The sequence below is a fragment of the Thermobia domestica genome, chromosome 3, assembly GCF_964235325.1.
Source record: "Thermobia domestica chromosome 3, izTheDome1.hap1.1, whole genome shotgun sequence".
NCBI lineage: Eukaryota > Metazoa > Arthropoda > Insecta > Zygentoma > Lepismatidae > Thermobia > Thermobia domestica.
In genome coordinates, this window is record NC_137456.1 from 279749342 (window position 1) to 279769206 (window position 19865).

The window sequence follows — 19865 nt, forward strand, 5'->3', positions numbered from 1 at the left end:
CTTATAGTATTGAGTCCATAAATTATACTTTTGGTCATCCATGCTTCAGTAATTTACAAATACATGAAAAGAAACTACCTTACCTTAGGCCAAAAGTAATGCTTCTTTATAGGTATGCATTTAATATTGGAACATTAATTATAAAATAACAGAAACAGACGCTGATAAAGTTATAACTTTATTCCACAAAATAGAAATTATTCACAAGACACCACAATGTTTTATTCTTCCCATAATCTATCAAAATATATATATATAGTACTTTGCTGAAATAATGAACCAGTAAATGACAAAAATCGAGTAAAATCAGAAAAATACTCTACACCAAGCTTGATATATATAATCTACCGGTACTTGTTTAATAACACACTATATGAACAATTATCAACGTTACTTCTGCAACTTATACTTCCTTTTACCACGTTGTACTTACTACATTATTGTTCTTTATATAAAGAAATTCTACATTTGAAGAAATAACTACAAAATGTTAAGCGCACATTTCAACTTGATAATACAGACATTAAAATGAACTCAGAAGTACATTTCTACAAATGATGTATTATGAAGCACAAACATCAAACTAACTTTAGTTCGCATAATGTAGTTGTCCGTAACATACGACATATAGTCATAACGTAGGGTTTTCAAAACGATCTTCTCATGTTTCAATTTTAAAGTATTGCCCTTAATTTTATTATATTTTTAAACCTACTTGAATATTTTTGAAACAATGTATCAACAGTGAAGATGTCAAAAGTTCAACATGTTACATAATATCAATAATTTACATGGTTTCTGAACTTCTTATCTCTTCAACTTTCGTTCCAACTCGTTTTCCATTTGTCCTTAACACTACACTACATTAATCATGCACCACAACATTTTAGAAGTTGGACTGAATTTGTGACAATACTGGTCGCCTAATTTTCAGAATGAAAATGCACACAAAAATAGAAAATAGATGACAACTGTAGTTAAATAGAACACGGTATGTTATTGTCAAGTGGTAAACTAATATCAAAGTCACTACCTGGGAATGGAACGATTACACAAAGAACCATGACTATATAATTATATTCACTGCGTTTCCTGTGCTGTTCTAAGAACTAGTAATAAAACCTTCAATGCAAAGCACATTCTTTTAATTATTTATATTACAAATTTCCCATAACTGAATTACAGTAGTATTTGAAAACATAATGTTCAAATATATATATAATGAACCATGTTTCCACTAAACTCACATCTACTGATTAATATGAAAACAAATACATTTAATTACACTGATATTAATTCTTTTTCGCTTAAATTAGAAAGTTCCTGAACATTAATACATAAGTGTTTTTCATGGTATCAGCAACTAAAGAATTATCAGTTATTTGCATTAAATGCGAAAACTTTAACGATAATTTATATTCCATATGAATAATATTATATTAATAAAAACCTAGTATGATATTTACTCCTACAAACCCAACATATGCCTTGAAGTTCGGCTTTCTCTATCTTCTATGGAGTTCCGAAACTCTTAAGCATTCAACGATAAAGAGTTTTTTGCTGATATTTGAACCTGTTTTATCTCCTACCTAAAAGTAAAAACTCTTCCGAGCTTTCTCTTCCTTGTTTCTATTTCTTTTTTTTTCTCATATTTAGTTATAAATGTCTCAGACAAGAATTACGTACCAACTTTATCTCCATACCTCCTTACTGTATATTTTCTATTCTCTCATACTTACATGTAACACTTCCCAAGTGTTATACTCCGATTTTGATAAATTTTGGCAGGTAGATACTACACATGAAATAAACGAATACGTGTTTTTTTTTTTTATTTTCTCCGGAAAAATGGTTTTAGGGAGCAAAAGCACCCACCCAAAAATTTGAAAGCTGACGCCCGAAAGGCAAGAAGTGAATCAAAGTGAATGAAATTGTGCCCAGATATTGTAGGCGTAAAATGAGGGAATACGTGTTTCGTATCTTCTTGGAAAAAACAGTAGAGTGGTGCATAGACCTTTCCAAACCTTTGATCACGAAATATCAAAAGTGCTAATAACAGTATGTCAAAAGTGCCGAAAAGACATGAAGAATTGCAACGAAACTTTGTGTAGTAACAATACGCAAAAAATAAACGAATACGTATTCTTATTATTATTATTTTCTGCGGAAGAACTGTTTTATGGTCAAAAGCATACACAAAAAGTTTGAAAGTTGACGCCCGAAAGGCAAGGAGGGATGGACCGAATTGAATGTAACTTGCAGAGATATTGTAGACGTAAAATAAGGAAATATGTGTTTCGTATTTTCCTGAAAGAAAAAAAAAGGATTTGGGTCGACCGAAGCGTTGGGTGGCAGGAGTGGACCGAAGGAAATGAAATTTTGTATAAATATTATATATGTAAAATAAAGCTTCTGGTGTTTCACAAGTTTCCCCATCCGATTTCTTCAAATTTGGCAGATCAACAGTAAGTACAAACAATATAGCATATTTTAGAGTATTTCGGGAGGCAACTTTAGCCCTTACAATGTTTTTTCCGCATATACAAACACACGTGCCGATTTATTTCCTGTTTACTGTTAATCTGACAAATTTGAAGCAAATCGGATGGGAAACTCAAAGAGGCTTTATTTTACATATATAATATTTACACAAAATTTCATTTGCTTTGGTCCACTCCCTTCTGCTCTTCTACGGTAATATTTAATTTTTTCGGAGGGAGCCTTGGCCCCAACACTGTTTTTCCGCACAAACTAAAAGCACGTGTTCCTTTATTTTTTGTAAATTGTCCCTACACAAAAATTCCTTGCGATTCTCCATATCCTTTAGGAATTTCTAACGTATACCCAATTGCACTTTCGATATTTCGTAATCAACGGTGTAGAAGATCTGTGCCCCACCCAACTTTTTTTTTTTAAAAAAAAAGGAAAATACGAAACACGTATTCCCTTATTTTACGTCTACAAAATCTGTGCATTGTTTCATTCACTTCAGTCCACTTCTTCTTGCCTTTCGAACGTTAACTTTCAAAATTTTGAAAGGGACTTTAGCCACTGAAACAGTTTCCGCAGAAAATTAAAAACAAAACATATTTATCTTTCAATGTATTGTCCGTACACAAAGTTTCGTTCAATTTTTCATGTCCTTTAGGCACTTCTGACATACTGTTATTAGCACTTTTGATATTTCGTGATCAAGGGTTTGGAGGGGTTCGTGCCCCACCAAAGCGTTTTTCCAGGAAATTACGAAACACGTATTCTTTCACTTGACGTCTACAATATGGGTGCACAACTTTATTCACTTCGATCCACTTCTTGCCTTTCGAACGTTAAGAGAGACGCTCGAGAAGGTGAAAAGTATGTTAACTTTCTTCCAGGAAGTTGAAATTCTTATTGATATTATACATAAATTTATATTGAGTTTATAAGTCTGATTTTTTTTTTCTCTTGGCTAATTCATATGTGTGGTCGATCCTAGAGAACAGAGTTCAGATGCTGGATGGTTATCAATCACCGGTTGGAATAACAATACAAAGAATGATTTCACCTTTCTCGTTTCCAGGTCTAGGTCTGGGCAATCCCACGGTCGTGGTGCCTGGAGCTAGGTCTGGGTGGTATGAGGGAACATGTGTCTATTCCGAAGCATTCCAAAATTGATTAGTCGTTAATAACATTTAGAATGATTCATCTTTCAACGACTTTCCTGACCTTTTACTATATTTCCGGAATTATCCAGTAATCTGTTTCTTATTAAAATACCCTATTTCTTTTCTTTCTTCTTTTCCTACCTCCTTCTTTTACCCTTCTACTTTCTTCTCTTTCTTTTCTATTTCTAAATGAAAGAAAACGGAGTCATGATTGAGAGTAGTCGCTATTGGCACGGTCAATAAGTTGTTTAGATGAGTTTTCTTTGGGAGTCCGATATGGAATAATCAACAATAACAAGAAGGTTTATTGGAATTTACTTTATTGGAAAATAATCCGGATTTCAATCAGTAGGTGATGTTTCGTAATCGTCCTCGTTAAAGAGAATTAATTTTAGCGACTCCTCTCCAGTACATTGCACGGTTATTATTTTTTTTCGTTTTGTTTTTTTTTTTTCGTTTTCTTTCAATTGGCGACCGTTGACATCGGACAGTTACCATGGAAACAATTGATTTCCCTGGTAACGGATCTGAAATTATTTATTAAACACTGTTTAGGATCGAGCACATATTGACTTGGCCACAAAAGGTGAATAATTAAAAAGGTCACAGTGAGATTAAATAATCATAGTCATTGGCTGTTCTGCTATCTTTGTCTCTCTCTGTAGAAAGGGGGAAATGAAGGAATTTGTCAAATTGAATTCTAAAATTTGAAAATGCTGGAAGTTGACCCAAGGAGGGAATTAGATAGGAGTCCCTTAATTTATGAACAGTGCCTGAATAATAAGTCTTGTTAGTCTATAAGTATATAATTGCATGTGTTTATATTGTGTCTTTTTTGTATTGAAGCTATGGCAACCAATAGAGAAGTTGTATCACACGAGAACGCGGAAGTCTCATGTACACAATGTACGTTAGAAGGTAATGAGAAAAGAGCTCGCGTCTCCCGTAGGCTAGTGAGGTGTCACGAGTGTGGGCTGAAATGGATTCATTTCAGTTGTATCAATTTAGAGGATACTGCTGAAAATGCAGAAAAGGTGAGATAATTAAATACTGTAAAGAATGTGAGGGGAAGCTCCACCAGTCGCGTGAACCCATGAGTTTATCCTCTGAGAAAGAAAATGAACATCCCGATTCAGACGGTGAGCGAGGGTATAGTACTCCGAAGAACCGAGGCCAAATATCTCCAGTGGAGATATCTGACCTCGATGATGATGAAAAAGATGGGGATTCAAGTGGTGATAAAACCAAAGAAGAGCAAAGGAAGACTGTGTCATCTAATAATGACGCTCTCCTCCTTTCATTGCAACAAATGCTACAAGAAATAAATGAAAAAATAGATAATAATAGTCGGGAAATGAGACGCGAAATGAATGAAAATAGCCTGGAGATGAGACGCGAAATAAATAATAATAGCCTGGAGATGAGACGCGAAATAAATGAGAATAGCCTGGAGATGAGACGCGAAATAAATGAGAAATTTGACACCTCGAACCGAGAAACCGAATCTCGATTCGAGGTACTAATCCAGAAAATCGACAACATATGTTCGGACTTTGCTTCCTCAATAACTACGTTGAGAGAGCAAATGTCTACTGAAATTGACTTGGTCAGATGCGAGGCTCAGCAATCTCTAAAGCAACTTCAGCAGGAGACTGAGGGTAAATTAGATCATGTAAATTCTGAAATTGAACAAATAGATACCAAATTGCATAAGATCAACAATAAATTAGAAACACAGCAGGCCGAAATTGATAGTTTAAAGTCAACCTTGTCAGATTTATCACTGGAAACCAAACTGGAAGTGACTGACCAAAAAATTTCGAAAATTCAGAACGAAATAGTAACTATTCAAAAAGAAATAACGAAACCTAGTCGCGGAAAACCAGAGGTAACCTATCCTTTCCCCGGTAGCGATTCCTCAGAAATATTACCTGCTATAACGACTACCTGTAGCGCAGGAAAAGAAAATTTAATGTCAGTTGATGCACGGGATATTGCGACGCACTACCCCATGCATCGGTCAGAACCAAAGTCGTGGTTCAATTCCAATAGTGTGCCGAATCAGTCGAGTGTTGTGACGACTACGGTCACTAGCGTGAGTGCTCCCTCCTTACATGGAGGTATACAATCACATAGCGTGTTGCCGGGAAGAGGAGATGGGTGCCATTCTGAGTCGTTGTTCACGGGTGCGGTTGGTCCGGGGATGGAGCCCAACATATTCAATACGACCAACAGAATCCCTTTTAATTATATGGGTAATTATAACACCGCTACGACGTCGTCGGTGGTAAATCCGGTGACGACCCCGATTGTACAGGATAATATGTTAATTCCCAGTAACTATTCCCCTGCTTATGTTAGTATGGGTTCCAAGGTTTCACTGAGGGACATCGAACGTTTTCCCACGTTTGATGGGAATATCACTAATGGACAGCCTCGTGTTTTTCTGCGTAGATTGCAGCAGTGCTTAGAAATGTATCGGCTGACTGATAGGGAACGTTTGCAAATAGTCGAGAAACTTTTAATTGCAGCATCAGGCGCGTGGTTTGCTTCTATTAAATATAGAATCCATACGTTTGACGATTTCCTGATCCTTTTTAAGGAAGAATACTGCAATGAACATATAGAGAGGCTTCAGAAACGCAACCTCCAATCTTTAAGATATGATCGAGCCAAGTATGGGTCCCTTTTGGACTATGCTTGGAAGATCATAGAATTGTATTACCAGATCGCAGAAAATCCATCGCAAGCCGAACTAGTAGACATCATAGTGAACGCTCTTCCACCAGATGAGTCGCGGGCTATTGCTTCCCACTTGTGCCAAACGGTGCGAGAAGTTACGTCACGCCTAGCTGCCCTGTGTGGGAAAGAAACTGGAGGCCCACCAAAGAGGTATTTCGCCCGACAAGCGAAAGTTGTGAAACCCGTGAAAAGCAAGGCAACGGCTAGTTGCCAAACGGACTTTCTGAGTTACACCCAAGCTGGATCTCGTTATCCGAGTGGGAGTAGCTCAGAAAGCAATCAATATAATGGTCGACGGCTGTACCGTAACCGACCGATGTTTAACAATCGCCGGGGTTATCGCCCCTATGACCGCACAATAGGGGAATCGAACCCGAATAGGGACGATAATAGGAGGAACTTCAACGGGGCGTACCGGAGAAGAGAAAACGGTAATGGTCAAGGCGGTAATGTTACTAATAACTGTGTAAGTAGATCTCAGAATTCTGCCCCTTCGCAAATACAAACTAATGGCGGAAATGGAATTCTAGCAAATGGAGGGACTGATAGTCGAGAAACTAGATCCTAATGTCATTGGATATGCCAGTCGACGGGTGAAACCCTATGAATTGTCTCTTTCAATATCTCAGCTGGAACTCCTGTCAGTCCTGTTCCTTTGTGAACATTTTGAGCAGTAAAGTTATTGAAAAATTGCGCCGTATTACACAATCTAAAAGGTGAAAGTATCGGAACTCACAATTTCCAGAATCTTAAGCTTTTCAACTGTACCGAGGACAAAAAACGGGAACTTCTATCTCAATACCCAAAGTGAATGTTACACTGTCTCATTTGAGTGCATGAGAGTATGAGTGGGTAGTTAGTTTATTAGTATTAATACATGTTAATTCTATTCAACAAAATTTTGTTATTCAAACAAAATTTTTTTAACGACGCCGGGGAACTGTAATATGCCATTACAGTCTAATGAGATTATGTTTTTAATAGGAGGGTGCCCGAAATTTTTTGCACTGACTGTACTTGACGTTCAACAAAAAATTTCTGGCTGTTCATATAATTCGTAATATTGTTCGTTATTCTATTTCAAATTAACATAGAAAACTGTAAAAAAATTATTGGGAATTATAGTTTTGGGAATCAATATCTTTATTTATATATTAAATTAGTTATAAGTCTTGTATATGGATATGTAAATGGATTATTACAATTCTTACGGTGTCAGTGCTATCTGAAAATATAGATCCACTATTGGACGGAACTTTCAGATTAAATAACCAATCTAAAATTCGACAGAATTTTCAGGACCACCCTTCACCTCTCTTTTAGATACCTAGGTCCCTCTAAAAACTAGTTTAATCCAGATTTTACCAAATTTTATTCGTTTCAAAGCCCCACCGCCAAAAATGCTTTGTTTTGATTGGATGATAAACCCACGCTATGATATTAGGGCGCAATTATTTCCATTCCATGCCGGGAAGTGTTACTGAAGATACTAGATTCTGATCGTCTAGCTTAAAAAGTCGAAAAGGAGTTAGAAAAGCTGCAAATAAAGGTAACAGTTGGATTTTATTAACATGTAAAATCGTTGGAAGTCTCGATGAGCCATGAACTATTAAATTCCATAGTAAAAACTGAACTAAAAAGCTGAAATAGGAAGTGCAATATAGGGACGCCATGATTTCATCTACTGATCGCTATGGACAGGATTCAGAAGTAGTGTGATTTCCGTTGTTCTTTTCCTAAAACCGGTTCTGAAGATCAGTGTTTCCCCTGATATTTTCACCTTCCAATTTTCCTGCTAATTGAGGGTTACAAGACCTGTCCATTATAGATTTGTTTATGTAGGTAGCGAGTGATTTCTTTTTTTTTAACATACATGGCGGCATTTAATTTTGTTGTAGTTAGTATAGTAATCACAATGCACGTGTAAATTTACAGTAAGGGCTCCTATCTGACTCCCAAATTGGGAGTACGGCTTCCAGCGGAATGAGTTGAACATGTAGTTTGTTTCGGGTTCCTGCCCCTTCAGGGCAGGGGTCCTATTGTTAGTCAACACTTTGATATGTCCCCTCGGGGGCATTGACTAAACAGCTTAAGAATGTGATTTAGTAAATACAAGGGCTAGTTGGCCCTGTTCCTTTCTTTCCCTTTCCTTTCGTTACCTTGCATAGAGCCGATTTAAAATGGTAAAATCTGAATGTTTTCTGTGTATATTTATTAGTATAACATGTATTAATGTAGTGTGTAGTATGGATGTGGCATGTATGTGTATATTTGTAATGTAGTAAACATTTTCTAGTAGTAGTAATTGTGGTAGTTAAGTGATGAAAGAGTGTGTGAGATAATTAAATATGGACAGTGTAGTATTTACTATGCGATAAAATTTTTATTATTCCGTCATTAAGTGAACTCATACACAATATTTAAAAGTGAATGTAATATAGTACAATAATTCCGTGTACACGGTCACATTCAGTTGTTCAAGGGTTGATTATATCGTCGCTAGCCTCTAGTGTCGAAAGTCAGTACTAACCGTCATTCTCATGTCGACGTTCTTAGTGATTTAGTTTTCATGGAATTGACCTTTCTTTTCGAAATAAAACCTAGAAGGTATAATTCCCAGCCCATATGGATGTACAGTTAGGTTAAGTGACCTAAAATCAATATATCCTGAAAATTTCAACATTCTGCTTAGTCGAGAAGAAATATTTAAGTAAATAAACAATACGTAATTTTTTAACAGGAGTCGGGCGATATGATGCTAGTTCTTCGCTTTGAAATTATATTAAATGTTCATTTTTCTTCGTGGCTGCAGAATTTCATTGTTGCTGCAGAATTTTCATAAACATTAAATATTATCGCAGATAATTCTATTTTCAGTGAACATACGTAGGATTTTTTTTCCGTTCTTAATAAAGCTACCAGGTATTACATAGTTTTGTGTGTGTGGTGAAAGAGTCTTGAGTTCGAGTGAGGTTGTCGTGCGGTGATCGGAATGGGAAATGTTTGTAGTGACTATAGATTTTAAAGTGTTATGATGAAATGTGTATATAGGCTGGGCGTAGATAGAGGAGACAGGGTGTTTGTGGAATATAGCGACGTAGTAAATGAAAAAAGATGATGACATGAATATTATATAAATGTTAATACGAATATGAATATGAAGTATATGAATATTGTAGTAAATTAATATAGAAGATAGGACACCCATATAGTTAAATGTATAGTAGCCCAGTGAATACTTCGCCGCGTGTTGATATATAAATATTGAATAGATACGTGTAGCTACAAACATCTCAGGTTCTGACCCCTGCACCATAATATCACGCGGACCGGAGGGCGATATATAGTCGGACTATGGTAATACTTTGTAGTTTTATGTGTTATAATATTAATCAACCATAGTAATACCATCTGATAGAATAGGTAGCATCATATAACCGCTGACTAGACATATTGAATAATAAATTATGAAAAGACAATAGTAGTTATATAACAGGGCTGTAGTGAATTATATTTTCTGGTCGGTTTTAAAATAGAATATCCTGCTCCGTGAGATTTTTTTTCCTTCGCGTTACCTACTCGGGCTAGCTTACAATGTTCATGGAGGCGACAGCTCTGACAGGGTTACAGAATCAAAACAATTAATTATTGAAATTTATTATCCCGTACCCGGGCATCGACCTCTCCCCCCTTGAGTACTTTCGTTTTCTTTCTTAGTTTCCAAACTAAATAGTGATGGAAATTAATCGATGCCTCAGAATTTAGCGCATTCTGCGAAGGGGAGCTATCGGTGAGGTTTGGCCATAGAAATCACCGGTCCAAAATTCAGTTTATTTATTTTTTTTTATTTTTGGCAAATCATTAGTTAGGGATATCTTAGCTAATACTTTTACTCTAGTTTCATTACTGTCCTAGAACCTTCTTAGTTCTTCTGAGGGGTCGAATATTTTTTTTCTTACTTAGAGATTTCAAAATTGGGGACGCAGTTACCTGGTCCCTTCCCCCTCTCCTTTTATCCTGCTGGTCTGGGCTGGATACGGTGCTCGGATTTCAATCTTACAAACAAACTCTTGTGGGATTGGGATCTGATGGACACAGAACTTGCATCCTTGGCAGCAGGGCCTCCCTCCTAGTTTACGTATTTAAGTAAACTACCCTCTTTCGGCATATGCGAATAATTTTGACTATGAGTTGTTATATATATTTAGATTCGATCACTCTTCTGTGTAGTGAGTAGTACTTTAATCTTTCTTCTTTCGTTGGCGCCGCTTTCTCTCTCTTGTCTCTTCCTTCTTACTTCGAGATATTTTTTTATTTCAACCTTCCCCCCCCCCCGATTTTGAACTTGTCGCTTACGATTTATTTAACGTACAACTCTGATCTGAAATTACCAGCTGAGACGTTGGAAGACACGATTCATGGATAGAGTAGATAATGATTGGGTCCTCCATCACATTTTGACCTATCGCCGAAATGAACAAAGACTTCATATTTGACGACACTTCAATTACGTTCTGTCACCGTCGTCCTCTTAAGTTATTTTTTAATCCGTTGGTCACTTTCCTTTCTGTTTTGGTTTTCGATTACCTTGTAGTTGATCTGGGCCCAGAAATTGTATTTTAGGTTATCTAGTTATATCTTTAGGAATGTTCTATGTTACGTGCCTGCCTCACAAAGTTTTTTTTTTATTATTTAAGCACGAATTGATTATATAAAAGTTAAAATTTATAGACGCGCGGTATCAGGTAAAAAATCGATTTTCTTTTTCATATGTAATGTCGGAAGTCATTTGTTTTCTTGGACAATGTTTGCAACCTTTAAAAAAATTATTGTTGGGGTGATTAATTTAAATGTGTGCGCATTTATAATAAATATATATATAGAGAGAAATGAATACGTCGAAATGTATATGTAAGTAGTATGTGAATATGATTTTAAAGTAAAAGTATGATATTAAATGTATTATGAATATATGTAAGAGCGCTCGTGTCTGTCCCCCTAAACGTGTATTGGTTGCTATAGTTTACCAGTGAGTTTCCGACGAATTTAAGAATGTAGATTTTGTCAAGAATACCGCCGTGCACTCAAGTAATTTTCCTTTTCTTCTGAATCAATGTAAATGATAACCTCTGTAATTATGTAATGGCATATATTGAAAAGTAACGGCAGGTCTAAACGTAACCCACATCATAACGAATATTATCCCTGAACAACTAACCTAAAATCATTGTGAAAGTGCACCTTGAATCCTTCTCACCTGCATATGTATCCTGTGACTTGACCAGTTTTTTTTTCTATCGTCAATTTAAACCATCATACTCCGTACACCTGTGGAAGATTGTTTTTCTTCTTTTTTTTTAAATCCGAACCATGTATACAGATATATAAAAGTGATCTAAAGGAAAGGTCTCGTGACGTGTCCCAGTGTTGGATAAATAACTTGAAACTATTCAATTAATAAGTTTGGAAATAGACCGTCTAAGAGGAGAAACATCCTCTGGTGTAAGTGATTTTCTCGAAATCCCTAGATGGGTATAAACGTAGCAGTGTGCGATTGCAGATATAAACTGTTAAGAGTTACAAACCAAATATAGTCGATGAATGGTTTTTGTAAACCACTATATATATATATATATATATATATATATATATATATATATATATATATATATATATATATATATATATATAACACAAACTAAGTTAAATGGAGCGAAATGCTTTGGACACTACGACTAGTGCGTGATTTGTGATTTGAACGCTCAAAATTATTAATATTTTATTGATCAATGTGAGGTAGAGACTCATATAAGTTCTAATACATCTAAAAGTTTTTTTCTCTCTTTTCTTTCCTCTTTGTCCAATTTTTTTAAGTGAAATAAGTGTCTTTTTTTGCGTAGGTCGCAAATCATAATTTTGCTTTAGCATGCCTAAGATATGATACATGTAATTATATTTTTCTTTTCTTTCCATTTGTCAATATGATTGAATATACAAAAATTTACTAAAATATAACACTATGTACTCTATTAATATATAACCAAGAACTTGTGCTTTTAATATTTTCTTCATAATTACTTGTTTTTGTCTTTTCTTTTCACTATGAATGTAATAAACTATTTGTACCCTTGTAGCTAGTTGATTTTCCTTTAAACATATATACACTGTCCTGAGTGAGTGAGCGTGTGAATGCATGATAGATTTAATTTAGGTAATTTTAGTGATATCCTTTGTCATATTAACATCTGTAATATATGTGACATGTTTTAAGAGATGTGTTAAGGTAAATAACCTAGGTCATGAAGGACCGCTACTAATGGTTTAAATCGGCTCTAGGAGTGGAACAAAAATAGCAGGATGAGCCTAAATACGACATCTTTCTTCCAGGAAGTTGAAATTCTTATTGATACGATACATAAATTTATATTGAGTTTATAAGTCTGATTTTTTTTTCTTGGCTAATTCATATGTGTGGTCGATCCTAGAGAACAGAGTTCAGATGCTGGATGGTTATCAATCACCGGTTGGAATAACAGTACAAAGAATGATTTCACCTTTCTCGTTTCCAGGTCTAGGTCTGGGCAATCCCACGGTCGTGGTGCCTGGAGCTAGGTCTGGGTGGTATGAGGGAACATGTGTCTATTCCGAAGCATTCCAAAATTGATTAGTCGTTAATAACATTTAGAATGATTCATCTTTCAACGACTTTCCTGACCTTTTACTATATTTCCGGAATTATCCAGTAATCTGTTTCTTATTAAAATACCCTATTTCTTTTCTTTCTTCTTTTCCTACCTCCTTCTTTTACCCTTCTACTTTCTTCTCTTTCTTTTCTATTTCTAAATGAAAGAAAACGGAGTCATGATTGAGAGTAGTCGCTATTGGCACGGTCAATAAGTTGTTTAGATGAGTTTTCTTTGGGAGTCCGATATGGAATAATCAACAATAACAAGAAAGTTTATTGGAATTTACTTTATTGGAAAATAATCCGGATTTCAATCAGTAGGTGATGTTTCGTAATCGTCCTCGTTAAAGAGAATTAATTTTAGCGACTCCTCTCCAGTACATTGCACGGTTATTATTTTTTCTTCGTTTTGTTTTTGTTTTTTTTTTCGTTTTCTTTCAATTTGAATTAAAATTAAATGATGTATACAATATAAGTAAGTAACTAACGCCGCAGATTTGTAATAAAGATAGAGGTAAACAACATATGGCAAATTAGAATGAGGATATGATAACCAGATAATGGGTTATCATATCATGAAAACTGGCATCTTGAAATGTTTACATTGAAATCATAGTTTGAGACACCCCGTTTGCACACGAAATTTTCCCACCAGATGAATTCTATTTGTTTATTTGTTTATTTTGTTCTATCGCCAACCGTGATGCAGTTACGATTTCGTTGTTGTTTCCACAAAACCGGATTCTCATGAAATCAAGACCATTCATCTTTACACTAGGTCCATCTTGAAATATTTCGTCCATTCTGGTTATTTCTGAACGTCAATCTCGTTATCTACGTATTTGTGAAAAACCCTGCTGCGGTAATACTGGCACGTATGTCGATCCGTTGCGTAAGGTGTTCAACATCATCATATTTAGCGTCATACACGAGGAGTGGGAAGGCCGTCGTGGCTCAGTAGCAGAGCGCTCATCTCTTGCGCATTGGGTTCTAAATCGATCCCAGCCCGCTGTAGGTGGGTTTTGTGGAGGACAAACGCCGTGTGCGTGGATTTTCTCAGGATTCTCCCGTTTCCTCCCACTTTAATCATTCCATCATTATCATCCATTTCATCAACATTGTCTCCTTTAGCTTCGGTGAATAATCACGGGACATTAAACCCCAAAAGAAAAACAAAGCAATTCTTGGCATGTTCCCACAGGTAAAAATCTAGCTGAATAAAGACAGGTGAAAAATGTGGCCACAGAACAATAACTTTCCAACCAATCCAATCGTTTGAAAACTCTACATGAACCAATAACCATTATGCAGAGGGACGCATTGTGCTGGCAAAATACACGGCATGGCCTTTTTCAGACAACAGTAATTGCAAGATATCCTTTTCTAACATTCGACGATACACCGTTCTAGAGGTCCCTTGATAACTCATCACTACATGAGTCTCGCTCATACCACACTGTGCCATCACTTTTTTGGAAACACCTGCAGATGCATCTTACCAATGCCGATTGCTAACTGACTAGTATCAGATGTCTTGTTTATTCTCCTCTCCTAATTTATATCAATGATGAGTTCTTCATATCCTAAGCGGTGGTTTTACAGTATTTCCTCTGTGGCCCATTCCGCGAATTTTACATGATGATCACAATCACCTCCCTCAAGATGTTGCTGATGTTAGAACTCATAGAGATATCACTTATTCAAGGCCAAAATGCGCTTAACCAATTTCGAAGAATACACGACAAGTGCTTTCCTTAGGACTTTTGCTGAATGTATCCAACGTTGCTCCAAATGTCACAATCAACGCGTGACTTACCTAACTGAGTATGTCAGACATAGACTTAGTTTCTCTAAATTTTGCAAGCACTTCGAAAACATTACCATTACGGGGGCTCTGTCTGGATGACGGCGGTTGAAATCACCCTTGTGCTTCGATTTTATTTATTTATTTATTTATTTATTTATTAGATTAAAAGAATTTTAATTTGTTTTGCGTGCGTCAATGCCATGCAGTGTTAGTGTATCATCTGCAACGATTGTATACGTAGAGTTGATCGATTTATATTCAACGGATTTGTCAACTCTCCTGTCACCTATGTATTTCATCAGTAGCATGAATCCGACATTATCAATGTGTTGTTTGAGCTTAGCTTTGGTTACTATGCAACAGAGAAATACTAGATTAGCCGCCACTGATATTGGTTACGTTAGAGAAAGTGGTTTCCCACCATTCGTAAGTAGGTTATTTCAATCGCACATACAAACAGGGCTGTAGTCGGGGGTGCACGGCGGTAAACGCCGTATACCCTCTGCTTAATCTTAGTCATTAGAGTGTACCTTCTGCTTCATGGCGTATATTACTTTCTACTTTTGCTCCTTTTAATATTTATTTATTTATTTAATCAGGCCATGACTCCAGTGATAAAGTGACTATATCACCGTTTTTTTCCTTATATGCTTAGCAGGTGCTCAAATATATGTTATGAGAAAAAATCCGTGTTTACTAACTACCCTGTTTTTATGTTTTTCCAAACTAAAATAGAGTTAAATTTGCGCACAATTTTCTTATTTCTGGCAACATTGGGCGCGAATTTTTCTGTTCCTTCTCGAGTGAGTTGTTCCTTCTTCATACCTACATCCATTTATGTTATTAATGGTGTAATTTAAGTAGAGAGTGTCATCAAGAAAAAAGCATAAAATGCTTTTAGAATATAAAACAGTATAGTGTATTTTAATTGAATTATTTACCACATACGTTTTACATTGTTCATTAAAAATGCCTTCTGAGTCTTTTATGACAATCACAAATGACCACAAAACAGCGTATACCCTCTGAAAATTTTAACACTACAGCACTGCATAAAAATTTCTTCTTCTTCAAATCCTTTTCATGCACTGATAAAAGAATATATCTCACTAAATACGCTGGAAAGCTTCATCAAACATAATTTGTAAGAACATTTGCAACACTTATTTAAAAAAAAAAAAAAAAAAAAACATGGAATGCAACGAAAATCAATAATTAAGGTCGCATAATATTGTACGTCTATTCTCTTAATTTATCACAGAAGCGATATTATTTTTGCAACAAAAAACAATTTTGTCAATATTTGTATACAGAACTTTTCCCTAACATGTTAATTGGTTAAGAAATTGAAGCATTTACTTTTTTTAGTAGTATATTATTTATTCAAGATAAGATTGACTTCGGCCAAAATTCAGAAAAACGTATTTTCTTTTAAATGAATTAAAAATGAAAACTGCAAATTGTAACTTTATATAAACGATAAAAGTAGTGAAAGGGTTTCAATTCGGTAGTTATCTATAAGGTGAAATAATTTCTTATAACATTTATTTTATACATAAAAGGAAAAGAAAAATTTGAAAAGAACAAATCTTTTAACATTTGGAAATAATTCAAATTTGTTCTTAAATTAATCTTAAATTAGCTTCAACTATTAAATTCGTTTTATTAATTAAGGAGTATAGTTGTCATTACTCTATACCAGCTAATACAATTAGGACATACAATTTCCTTAGGTGTACAGCATACATACACATTTGTAAGGGTGATATGTTGTTAATAAGTCTTAAACTGCAGCTTGACGATTTTAAGTATCTCTGCAGTTTAGAACATATGCGCATTCCCAAGAACTACTCCATGTCGTAAATTTCGCCAAGACCTAGTGGCCCACTTGCCGGTAAATGTCGATCGTCGACATAGCGGTTTCGTCGAGTCGAAGTTACCACCGCGTAGCAGCGTGAACTTCATTTTGGTCCGCGCTCCTTAGATTCGTCGCGGAGAATTGCGAAGGGACCAACACGAACTATCGCCAGTCATTTACAAAAGGTAATTATTATATATTAATTTTTCCTGGCGAATTGTTCCTAAAGTGAGCACTGGAGATCAAGAGTACCCCCTGCCTGTACATCATGAAGTGAAAAATTTTGGGATGAGTGCGTATAATTGTATAAGTTTGGATGGCGACTGTCGCCGATCATTAGAAAGTGAATATGGGAGAAGTATGAAATAAAGTAAATAGATGCGCGTAATTTTATTATAAAATTAAATGGCGAACCCATTTTATCTTATCCCAAACGTTATCGTCGAATATGCCCTATACACAGTTAAACAAGTACTCTGATTGGCCAAATTATAAAAATGCCGCAACGATTTATCCCTCTTCAAGCGAGATTTTGTTCATCGCCTCCTTGGCGGAGACGAAAGAACGCGCTCCTAGTAATCATAAGGTTGGTGGTTCGCGCCCATCCAGGTTACTTTTTTAGTATTTTTTTAGACTTCTTAATGTACACAAATTACACATACAGGCGATTTAATATATTTTTGGGGAATAATTTTTGTGATTCATTGGCGTTTCGTCGCTTCCCTGCCAGTGATGGGGCATTTGTGGTATAATTTTTAAAACGGAAGTGGGGCCACCGCGGATCGTCGCTGCGGGGCTGCAAATTTTTCCTTGCTGCGGGGGCGATATGTCGCTAGTTGCCCATCGGTGGTTCACTGACGCTTACAGCATGGAGTAGCTTCAGGTGTTTTAGGATTTGTTCTTGTTAGTACCATAATTATATGGGAATTTTAAGGCTTGTGCATCGTGACCTACTCCGACCTACTACCAGGGATGTAAAAAACACGAAAAAGATGTTCAAAATGTTTTAAACATGTTTTAAAACACACACGAAAAAACATATTTTATGCATTTTGAACAGTTTAAAACATGATTTTAAACATATATTTCAAAATCGTAAAATAACTTATTTGTTAGGACTTTTTACTTTTACTTGCAACCAGAATTACAGATTCATCCTGTATATACCAATTAGTGCAACATTGATAGAAATGAAATCGTTTGACTAAAAATGGCTTTTATTTAGTTTTTAAAAATGAACGTTTGTTTTCCATATTGGATTCAAGATACATATATCATCAAGATTCATATTGGTATCAAGATTCAAAATACTGTATATAATTTTCATCTTCCACTAGTGATCGGTTTTGGAAATGATTATTGAGTGTCGATATCGGATTCAAAACGCTGACTTTCTGTTTCCGTAAGCTATTACTGATAACGCATCTTTTTTTCTTCTTTTAGCTAATTTGATTTGTGTTACACCAGTGGTTTGCAAAATGACTTTCGAATGACCATTGGATTTAAATATGGCATTCTTTGCGGTATTTGGCTCAAATAACTGTATTGTTATAGGAATTATACACACCGTCACGTGTACAAAATTTTTACTCAATTGATCATCTGGAGGTGGGTGAAATTTTAGTTCAAAATTTGATTGCTATTTCGGAACACTGATGCTAATAAAATTATTTTAAAATAATAAATTTTCGAAAAGTAATGTTTGAAGCACACTTCATGTTGTGCTAACTTTAGAATATTTTCTGCAAGCCTATGTATTGATTGTTGTATTGAAGAAAAGCAATATTTGGGACATTTGGAAAGCAATATTTGGGAAAGCAATATTTGGAGCACAATGGATCCAAGTCTATTTTCAATAAGATTCAGTTTTGCTCAGCAAATGAATTCTCTTTCAAAACTTAATATATTCGCAGTCAAGAGTACGAAGTAAATTAAACTAAAACCACGTGAAAGGGCGCCTCTATTTCAAAGTGACCAATAATCCAAAACCGTATTATGGCCATATACAGGTATGTAAAAATATATAAAACGAGGAATAAATCAATCAATCATGAGATGTAGGAAAAGTCTTACTAACACGTTTGAAAATGTGATAAGTATCTGTTAAATGGTGCTGAATTTGTAGAATTGTACCTACTTTTTTCATACTTTTTTTCATAAAACGGAAGAAAATTAGAGGCCTCTGAAAATAAAAAGTAACTAACTACACAAATTAATCAGTGTTGAGAAGTTGCTGTCTACAATGCACTGAGCAGAGAGGGTCGTAGTAGGTTATGGTGGGTCAGTGGGTCAGAGTGTCAAGGTGGGTATGAGTCACCGTGGGTCACGTCTTGTTGATCCACGACCTACTGTCCCATTCCATCTCTGCTTGGGAATTGTATGTTATGGGGCTAACCATCCTATCATTTGCCTGGTGTGAATGAGGAAAACCCAGGGAAACCTCACTCAGCATGGTTAGCCTAAAAAAAAAACCGTACACATTTTCGACCTAGTGTCCTAACCGGGAATCGAACAAAGGACCGCTCGCACTAAATGCGAGAGCGTTAGCGACTACGCTACACTTGAGAGAAAATGTGTTCATTTCTATTAACCGCTTAACGGTCGAATTTATTTTAGAGAAACGTCCCAAAAAGGTCATATTATTTTATTTCATATTTTAAATCTATCATAAATGCGTGCTAACACGATCTATTTTAATTGTCATTCAGAACCAAATTTCGAAAGTTATAACCCCTCAAAATACTACTTCTGGATTATCCAGAGTTTTTTCGGGCACAATTGAAAATAAAATAATTGTAAGATTAAATGAATTTGCGTGCTGAAAAAATGTTTTATTTAAACAAAAGCTTTATCTGCTAAATCCTGAACAGAATCATGGCAAAATTTCTATCGTCTTATAAGTTGAGGCTATTTCAGTGATGCCAATTCCTACAGAGCCGTTTTCCCTTCACAAGCTTTAGAATTTCCCTTTTACGGACAAAATTTCCCTTCATCCAAACCGTTCAAGTACTGTATTTAGTAAACGTATTTTTAATCGTTTTCTCTTCCACACCCCCCACCCCCCGCCCCAATCTTATAACCACATACAAGCAGATACCTGACAGCCTTCCTTTGAGCTTATGCAGAATT